This window comes from Bufo bufo, chromosome 2 (assembly GCF_905171765.1).
Source record: "Bufo bufo chromosome 2, aBufBuf1.1, whole genome shotgun sequence".
Lineage (NCBI taxonomy): Eukaryota > Metazoa > Chordata > Amphibia > Anura > Bufonidae > Bufo > Bufo bufo.
Window position 1 is genome coordinate 360,017,924 of NC_053390.1, and position 10,702 is coordinate 360,028,625.

At 47.1% G+C, this 10,702-nt stretch overlaps 1 protein-coding gene across 3 annotated transcripts in view; it reads right to left on the minus strand.

The window, feature by feature from the left end:
- PLGRKT (plasminogen receptor with a C-terminal lysine) overlaps positions 1–7,179 on the minus strand; it is a 91,192-nt gene extending 84,013 nt beyond the window's left edge. The window contains exon 1 of one of the 3 annotated variants that reach the window (XM_040417136.1): positions 7,038–7,179. The gene's annotated coding sequence lies outside the window, so the exon portion shown is untranslated. Of the gene's footprint in view, positions 1–5,720; positions 5,856–6,196; positions 6,262–7,037 lie in introns of those variants that run through there. The other 2 variants (XM_040417137.1, XM_040417138.1) reach the window with 2 other exon arrangements.
- Positions 7,180–10,702: the final 3,523 nt, after the last annotated feature.

The window sequence follows — 10,702 nt, forward strand, 5'->3', positions numbered from 1 at the left end:
TGAGAAAAATCAAGCATGTTTGGTACCCAAACCCGAACTTCTTCAGAGAAGTTCGGGCTTGGGTTAGGTGTTGTGTAGATGTTATTATTTTCCCTTATAACATGGTTATAAGGGAAAATAATAGCATTCTGAATACAGAATGCTTAGTAGGTGATCAATTGAGGGTTAAAAAAAAAAAATTCAAAAATTAACTCACCTTCTCCTCTTGTTCGCGTAGTTCCCGGTCTCTTCTTTACTTCTTTAATGATGAGCTGTGGGCTAAAGGACCTTTGGTGACGTCAGATCACATGCTCCAATCACATGGTCCATCACCGTGGTGATGGACCATGTGATTGGAGCATGTGATCTGACTTCACCACAGGTCCTAGCCGGTAGTTCATCATTAAAGAAGTAAAGAAGAGACCGGGAGCTATGCGAACAAGAGGAGAAGGTGAGTTAATTCTTTTATTTTTTTTAACCCTCAATTGATCACCTACTAAGCATTCTGTATTCAGAATGCTATTATTTTCCCTTATAACCATGTTATAAGGGAAAATAATACAGTGAATAGACTGTCACCTAGCAACCATGCGTGAAAATCGCACCGCATCCGCACTTGCTTGCGATTTTCACGCAACCCCATTCCCTTCTATGCGGCCTGCGTTGCGTGAAAAACGCAGAATATAGAGCATGCTGCGATTTTCACGCAACTCACAAGTGATGCGTGAAAATCACCGCTCATGTGAACAGCCCCATAGAAATGAATGGGTCGGTATTCAGTGCGGGTGCAATGCGTTCACCTCACGCATCGTATCCGGGCGGAATACTCGCCCGTGTGAAAGGGGCCTAACAGTTTTGCCGAGCTTTGCTTGGGTTTTGGGAAAAGGACCTATGGTAGCAGTTCAGCTCTGTAGAAGATAAAGATATGGACCTGGTCTTGTTTCAAAGCTGGCAATCTAAGTCTTAAAACAAGGGGGTCATTTAGAAAGACCGGCTTTTTACGCTGGTCTTTTACTTCCCTTTCGCACTGGCTTTGGTGGCGGAAGATGCGCCTAATTTATGACAAGGCGTGCACCTCGTCTTAAATTAGGCGCAACTTCAGCAGTCCATGCGCCTTGTAGAAAAACTGGACTAGCCCCTGGCTAAAGTAGTTTTTCACCAACATTTATGGCTGCTTCCAGGCGTAAATTTAATTAGATTTGTCAGGGCCAAAGGCCCCGCCACAGTGTCACATATGGAGCACAAGCATTATGTGTCAAACACAGCCACGGGCATTAAAAACTTTATGCAACATTTTTGGAGTGACAACAGCTGAAAGTGAAAACAGGTTTCAGCTGCTTTCACTTCTGACCCAATTACTAAATGCTATATCTCCTGATGTAGAGGAGACAATGCTGTTCTCTTTTTTTAACCCCCTTCAGGACCCTGCCATTTTTCACCTTCCTGCCCAGGCCATTTTAAGCAAATCTGACATGTGTCACTTGATGTGGTGATAACTTTAAAACGTTTTTACTTATCCAGGCCATTCTGAGATTGTTTTCTCGTTACTTATTGTACTTCATGACAGTGGTAAATTTGAGTCAAAATATTTTATTTTTATTCATAAAAAAATACCAAATTTACAAAAAAACTTTTATAATAGATAGTAATACCTCCAAAAATAGTTATTATTTTACATTCCCCATATGTCTACTTACGGCAACACCCCATATGTGCTCAAAAAATGATGTATGGGTGCACAGCAGGCTTCTGTCACGGTGGAGAGTGGGGGAAACCCCCCACCGTACAATGTCAGAGATATAAAGGGGAAGCAGCTAGGCCAGGATACCGAAATCAGGGAGAAGGTCACCTCCTAAAGAGTCCCTAATCCTCACCCTAACTCCTGACCGTATGAGCGGACCTGGATGGTAGGACGGCTCATACCCAGGATACCTAGGACCCAGACAAGGAGCTCCAGCACACACCAAGGCTGGAGTACAACTAACTCCTGGTGCACCTAGTGACCACACCCAATCAGGGGGTTAACCCTTACAGCACCAGACAGGGGAAGGCTACAACTTAAAGGGGAAGTGCACACACAAGCATACGAAACCACACAGAAACTGGAAAGACCTTGATGACCACAAGGGTGGCCCTCACTGGATGGTAAAGCCAAGAGCAGTGAACCACCAGCACACACCAAACCTGGAGGAACTCTGAGCTACAGGCTTCCAGCAGAAGCTAAATAGCCCAAAGCTTTGGCCTCAGAGGACAAGAAAAGGACATGTTCTATAGGCTCTACAAAAAACACAGTGTTCGCCCGATCAGGCCTGATCTTGTGCGCACACTTGCGTTCAGTCTGCCCCACCGCAGTGACAGAAATGTTTCTTTCTGATCACTGCAAAAACACCGTAAAATCGCTGTGGCGCTATAAAAAGATCACTTTTGAGGGGCATGGCGAGTTCATAGAATATTTTGTTTTTTGTTTTTTCTTACAAAGTCTCATATTCCACTAACTTGTGACAAAAAATAAAATCTCACATGAACTCACCATACCCCTCACGGAATCCAAATGTGTAAATTTTTTTAGACATTTATATTCCATACTTTTTCTCACGCTTTAGGGCCCCTAAAATGCCAGGGCAGTACAAACACCCCACATGTGACCCCATTTCGGAAAGAAGACACCCCAAGGTATTCGCTGAGGGGCATATTGAGTCCATGAAAGATGTAACTTTTTGTCACAAGTTAGCGGAAAGGGAGACTTTGTGAGAAAAAAAAATAATATATCAATTTCCGCTAACTTGTGCCAAAAATGCCCCTCACGGAATACCTTGGGGTGTCTTCTTTCCAAAATGGGGTCACTTGTGGGGTATTTATACTGCCCTGGCATTTTAGGGGCCCTAAAGCGTGAGAAGAAGTCTGGAATCCAAATGTCTAAAAATGCCCTCCTAAAAGGAATTTGGGACCCTTTGCGCACCTAGGCTGCAAAAAAGTGTCACACATGTGGTATCGCCGTATTCAGGAGAAGTTGGGCAATGTGTTTTGCGGTGTCTTTTTACATATACCCATGCTGTCTTTTTACATATACCCGAGCTCCTCCTACTGGTAAGTGAAAGGTCTGTGCGGCGCATTGCTTATAGCACAGACCTTTCACTTACCAGTAGGAGGAGCTCCCGGCCGGTCACAGACATCGCAGCTCGCAGGTAAGTATAATGCTTCTATTTATTGCTAAGTAACCATGGCAGCCAAGACTGCAATAGCGTCTTGGCTGCCATGGTAACCGATCGGAGCCCCAGCGATTAAACTGGGACTCCGATCGGAACTCTCCGCTGCCACCAATGATGGGGGGGTGATTTTAATTGTGGGGGGGGGGGGAAGAGGGGAGGCCGCACTGGTCACATTTAATACTGGGAATCCGCACTGGCCACCAATGAATATAGAGGGAGGGGGGCCGCACTGGTCACAATTAATACTGGGGAGAGAGGGAGGGGGGGCCGCACTGGCCACCAATGAATATAGAGGGAGGGGGGCCGCACTGGTCACATTTAATACTGGGGAGGGAGGGGGGCCGCACTGGACACCAATGAGTTAAATACAGGGGGGAGGGGGGGTCTGCCCTCTGCTGCCTGGCAGCACCTGCCAGGCAGCAGGGGGCAGTCATGTACACAGTTCTCAGTATATTCTAACTTGAAGCGTCCCCATCACCATGGGAACGCCTCTGTGTTAGAGTATACTGTCGGATTTGAGTTTCACGATCTAACTCAAATCCGATGGTATATTCTAACATAGAGGCGTTCCCATGGTGATGGGGACGCTTCAAGTTAACATCGGATTGGAGAAAACTGCGATCTGATGGTATATTAATAGGGGACTCCTGACTTTACATTAAAAGTCAATGGGGGACGGATCCGTTTGAAATTGCACCATATTGCGTCAACGTCAAACGGATCCGTCCCCATTGACTTGCATTGTAAGTCTGGACGGATCCGTTTGGCTCCGCACGGCCAGGCGGACACAAAAACGCTGCAAGCTGCGTTCGGGTGTCCGCCTGCTGAGCGGAACGGAGGCCAAACGGTGCCAAACTGATGCATTCTGAGCGGATCCGCATCCACTCAGAATGCATTGGGGCTGTACGGATCCGTTCGGGGCCGCTTGTGAGAGCCTTCAAACGGAGCTCACAAGCGGAACCCCGAACGCAAGTATGAAAGTAGCCTTAATAGTGGAGATCCTGGAGTAGTGGTAACTGGAGAAGAGACAATATTAGTGGTGCATTTAGAGTGGGGGCATCTGGAGCTGAGGCATTTATGGGGTGCACCTAAGGCAAAGGCATTACGGTCGCCTGAGGCAGGGCAATAGTGGGGATCCTGGAGCAGAGGTATTAGGGGGCAACTGAAAAAGATACAATATTAGGGGTGAATTTAGAGTGGGGGCATCTGGAGCTGTGGCACTAATGGGATTGCACCTAAAGCAGAGGCGTTGGGGGACCTTGTGCAGAGTCCCCCCAATGCCACTCTGAACTCTGCAGAGAGCAGCACACATTCATAGATCTGTATCTGCTATAAACAAATCCCCTATTTCCCCCTTACAGTCTCCTACAGCTCACTACTGTCACACACCTGAGAAATCAGCACAGCACAGCAGAGGAGTCCTTCTCTCCAGCAGCCAGTTTTCTGACAGCAGGGGGGGCAGGAGGATGGCCAGACATGTTCTCTCCTCCTTCACTGACAGCAGCCCAGGAAGTTTAGAAGATACTGCTGTGCCTCCTGTACAATTTACACCAAGAGGAGGATGCATCACTGTGTGATACTGCCACCTAGTGGCTACAATAATTATCTTTCCTGAGAAACAAGAGAAATAATTACTCCTCCATCTTATCTCCAGGCGCAGGAGACTGGGGGCCCACTGAGGAATCCCCCGCCTGCCCAGTGGGCCAGTCTGAGCCTGCCCTGAGGGTACAACCAAACAGAATGGTTATTTCAGAGTTGGGCTGTGGTTGATCAGTGATTGTGAGCAGCGTTGAGTAAACTTCTGTTTTCAAGTTTGGCGTACAAGGTTCAGGTTATCTAAGAATTCCGTTATGGATTCCGCTACCACGGACCATAACCCAAACCTTGTACGCCGAACTTGAAAACAGAAGTTCGCTCAGCACTAATTGTGAGCTAAAACCAAGTGCTGGTCAAAAACAAGGGTGCAAACCTTTCCCACTCCTGGTTTTCACTCACAATCACTGATCAAACACTGAAGTGTGAACTAGGCCTTAGATCTCTTTCACACAAACGATACAGATTGCGTCAGGGTGCGTTCAGTGAAACTCACCATTTCGCAAGCAAGTTCAGTCAGTTGTCTGCAATTGCTTTCATCGTTTCAGTTTTTTCCGTGCGGGTGCAATCGGTTTTGTTGCGTTTTTCACGTGCGTGGAAAAAAAACCTGACCATTTACGAACATCTCCTAGCACTTCTATAGGGCCATTGCTGCGTGAAAAATGCAGACTATAGAACATGCTGGGATTCTCACGCAACGCAGAACTGATGCGTTAAAAAAATAAAAAAATGCTCATGTACACAGCCCCATTGAGATGACTGGGTCAGGATTCAGTGCGGGTGCTATGCGTTCACTTTGTGCATTGAACCCGTGCGGAGACCTCACTCGTGTGAAAGCGGCCTTAGGGCTGACACCTGCTGCGGATGGTGTGGGCTCAGCTCCTAAACCCACACCAGCATAGCGTCGTACATGGCAAGATACAGCGACCAAACATATACCAAAATTATACTCTTTTGGCTTCTTTCACACATCCATAGTGACATCCGTGACAAGATGGTCAGTAGGGTGGCCAGACGTCCGGTTTTTAGACTTCTGGTCCTCCGTAGAAGTCCTCCTTTTTTGTTGTTAACAGGGTGACGGGGAAGGCGGGTCCGCTGGCAGGAGGCAGGGCCTGGCAACACTGTGCGCTGACTTCGCAACGTTATCAGCGCTGCAGCTGCACCGGCCAGTTATGGGAAGTCGGGAACAGAGGAGCGATGCGCGGGACGAGACCTCACCGATGCAGGCCATATGGCCGGGCAGCCTGTAGAGAGACGGCATGTGCAGCCAGGAGCAGAGCCGGTTTGTTCAGGAAGGCGCAGGACGAGCTGCTGGGGGCTCCCTGTGAGACCGAGTGCGGCCCATATTTACCCATAACCGGGGGCACCGCTCTGTCCGAGGCCAGCGCCCCCAGTGTTTTAGACTCCCTCCTCACCTTCCTCTTCTTCATGGAGAGAACCCGGCCAGCGATGGGGGCATGGTGGGTCTTCACAAATGTGCGCGTAGTTTATTGGTTTGAGGGCATGGCCGGTGAGGTCCGGCTTTCTTAAAGGGAACCTGTCACAAGGATTTTGTGTATAGAGCTGAGGACATGGGTTGCTAGATGGCCGCTAGCACATCCACAATACCCAGTCCCCATAGCTCTGTGTGCTTTTATTGTGTATAAAAGCCGATTTGATACATATGCAAATTAACATAAGAGTCATATCTTACTTGTGTGACCAGAGAAGAGTCATATTTTCAAGCTCAGACTCCGCTCAGGTTAATTTGCATATATAACAAATCAGGTTTTTTACACAATAAAAGCACACAGAGCTATGGGGACTGGGTATTGCGGATGTGCTAGCGGCCATCTAGTAACCCATGTCCTCAGCTCTATACACAAAATCCCGGTGACAGGTTCCCTTTAAGGGAAGCCAGTGGCCACCCTAATGGTCAGTGGTTCATCCATGAAGAATCCCTTTGTGTCTCATCAGTATTCCACGGACACTGCTAGGCTGAAAATGTCCAGAGCATCGCCTATCAATGATCCGTGAAAACCACTGACAGAACACGGATGACATGTGATTTCATGAACCGTAGACTATGTGCGAGGGATCTGTAAGGCGCGATTCTGTGTTTTATAGGCACCTCAGAAACATGTCAGGAGCATATCCTCACTTATAGGACAGTTATGGGGTAACCCTAGCCTTGCTCCCTCCAGGTGACTTCTAACACTTCAGCTCTCACCCCTGCCCACCAGTATATTATAATCATACAGCAAAGGGTTCATTTACCGTGCCGAGCAGAGATTCTCGTGTTCCCTACAAGTGACTCTCAGGGTGAAGGACAAAGGTCAGAGCCGCGCATTGTCGATGACAGGGCTCCTTAACCGTTTCTGCCCCGCCCTGGAACTGGAAGCAGACGCTTCAGAAGGCACATGAAGCGCTTTACACCGGCCGCGAAGGAGTTAACAGAAGGTGTTGCCGCGCTTACAGGCAGGGCGTGTCCGTGCAAGGTGGGCGGGCCAGGAACGACGGAGGCTTGCGCCACAGTATGTTTATGGTTAACAGGTTGGAGCGACATCTACCGGTCAATTTCAGAAATTACAGCGCGTTTCCTCTTAGTCACATGACTGTAACGTGAGGGAGAAATCACGTGACTGGGAATCACTAGATTCGCTATGACAGAACGTAATTTCCTAGTTCGGAAGTGATGGCTCTTACTGTCAGGGATGTTACACAAAAAATGTGGATTTGTTACATACCAGTGTGGGAAGAATTTTATCTCAGTCAGTTCCTGTAAGGCCAGTCACAACTTAAAGGGGTTCTGCAGTTTTTTTTAAACTGATGATCTATGCTCTGGATAGATCATCAGCATCTGATCGGCGGGCCCGGGCCCTCAGCTGTTTGAGAAGGCAGCGGCGCTGGCAGTAGTGCCGCGGCCTTCTCGCTGTTTACCGCCGGCCCAGTGACTAGTATCAAGTATCAATGGCCTGGGCGTGGCTAAGCTCTGTTCACTTGAATGGAGCTTAGCCCCGCCCAGGCCAGTGAAACTAGTCGTGACGTCACTGGGCCAGCGGTAAACAGCAAGAAGGCTGCGGCGCTACTGCCAGCGCCGCTGCCTTCTCAAACAGCTGATCGGCGGAGGTCCCGGTTGTCGGACCCCCACCGATCAGATGTTGATGATCTATCCAGAGGTTTAAAAAAGACTGCAGAACCCCTTTAAAAAATAAAATTACTTTAGGGCTCTTTCTTTAAACAGTTGTGTTTTTTTTTTAATTTTTCATTTATTCATGGTTGCACCTACATAACCACATGAGCACTTTCATGAGGCATGTAAAACTTACTGATTAAAGGGGTATTCCCATCTTAGACAATGGGGGCATATCGCTAGGATATGCCCCCATTGTCTGATAGGTGCGGGTCCCACCGCTGGGACCCGCACCTATATCGAGAACGGAGCGGGGAGCGCTGTGGCTTGATGACCCCAGATTTGCCGGGGTCCGTCCACCACCAAGCGCTAATCCCCGCCTCTCCCATAGAAGTGAATGGGAGTGTGCCGCGCTTGCGATGCCCATGCTCCCATTCATCTCTATGGGGCAGACGGCAATAGCCGAGCCAGCGCTCGGCTATTTTCGGCGGCCCCATAGAAATGAATGGAGGGCGGCTGCGCATGCGCAGTGCGCCCTCCTTCACTTTCGGGGCTCCGTTCTCGATATAGGTACGGGTCCCAGCAGTTGGACCCGCACCTATAAGACAATGGGGGCATATCCTAGCGATATGCCCCTATTGTCTGAGATGAGAAAACCCCTTTAACCTTTTTTTAAAACTTTTAACCCTTTCCCCTTTTAAACTTTGTTCTTTCTTCCCCGTTTTCCAAGAGCCATGTGTTTTTCATACGACCGTAAACATACGAGGGCTTGTTTTTCAGGAACAAGTCATATTTTTTCATCTCATCATTTAACTCCTTAAGGACACAGCCTTATTTCACCTTAAGGACCATGCCATTTTTTGCAAATCTGATCAGTGTCATATTTAGTGGTGATAACTTTAAAACGCTTTGACTTATCCAGGCCATTCTGAGATGGTTTTTTCGTCACATATTGTACTTCATGACACTGGTAAAATGGAGTAAAAAAAATTCATTTTTATTTATAAAAAAAATACCAAATTTGCCCAAAAATTGGAAAAATTTGCAAATTTCCAAGTTTCAATTTCTCTACTTCTATAATACATAGTAATACCTACAAAAATAGTTATTACTTTATTACTTTACATTCCCCATATGTCTACTTCATGTTTGGATCATTTTGGGAATAACATTTTATTTTTTGGGGATGTTACAAGGCTTAGAAGTTTAGAAGCAAATCTTTTTTGCTTCATTTTAGAAACTACGGGATAGGGTGGCAGTATTGTTGGTACTATTTTAGGGTACATATGATTTTTGGTTGCTCTATATTACACTTTTTGTGAGGGAAGGTAACAAGAAATAGCTGTTTTGGCACCGTTTTTATTTTTTGTTATTTACAACATTCATCTGACAGGTTAGATCATGTGGTATTTTTATAGACCAGGTTGTCACGGACGCGGCGATACCTAATATGTATGCTTTTTATTTATTTATGTAAGTTTTACACAATGATTAAATTTTTTAAACAAAAAAAATCATGTTTTAGTGTTTCCATAGTCTAAGAGCCATAGTTTTTTCAGTTTTTGGGCGATTATCTTGGGTAGGGTATGATTTTTGCGGGATGAGATGACGGTTTGATTGGCACTATTTTGGGGTGCGTATGACTTTTTGATCACTTGCTATTACACTTTTTGTGATGTAAGGTGACAAAAAAAGGCTTTTTTTACGGTATTCACCTGAGGGGTTAGGTCATGTGATATTTTTATAGAACAACTTATTACAGATTCATTTTTGAAACAAAAAAAATCATGTTTTAGTGTTTCCATAGTCTAAGAGCCATAGTTTTTTCAGTTTTTGGGCGATTATCTTGGGTAGGCTCTCAGACTATGGAAACACTAAAAAATGATTTTTTTTGTTTCAAAAATGAAAGTACCAGGACATCAGGGCGTACCTGTACGCCCTGTGTCCTAAAGAGGTTAAAGAGGACCTTTCATCTGGCAAAAAATTCTGAACTAAGTGTCATGATCTGTACAGTGGCGCCCGGGGATCTCACTGCACTTACTATTATCCCAGGGCCCCGCTCGGTTCTCCCGCTATGCCCTCCGGTATGTTCGGTCACTGGGTTATAGTAGGCGGAGACTTAGGGGACTTGGTTATAGTAGGCGGAGTCTGCCCTTGTTCTGCTGGGCGTCTTCTTCTTCCAGGCTGTAGGTTTTTTTCTCCCAGGCTGTGAGCTCTGCGCTGCGATTGGCCAGCGCTACAGCCTGGGAGAAGGAGACGCCCAGGAGAACAAGGGCAGACTCCGCCTACTATAACCAAGGGACCGAACATACCGGAGGACATAGCGGGAGAACGGAGCGGCGACAAGGGATAATAGTAAGTGCAGTGAGATCCCTGGGCGCCGCTGTATATATCATGATACTTAGTTCACAATTTTTTGCCAGATGAAAAGTCCTCTTTAAATTGATATTTTGACATTGATAGTTTTTACATTGGAAGTCTGACCCCGGCACCCCTGCCCTTCAGTTGTTTGAAAAGACCATGACGCTCCAGTGAGCACCGTGACTTTCTCACAACTTAGGCTACTTTCACACTAGCGTTCGGGGCTCCGCTCGTGAGCTCCGTTTGAAGGGGCTCACGAGCGGCCCCGAACTCATCCGTCTGGCCCTAATGCATTCTCAGTGGAGGCGGATCCACTGAGAATGCATCCGCCTGCCAGCGCTCAGCCTCCGCTCCGCTCAGTGAGCGGACACCTGAACGCTGCTTGCAGCGTTCGGGTGTCCGCCTGGCCGTGCGGAGGCGAGCGGATCCGTCCACACTTACAATGTAA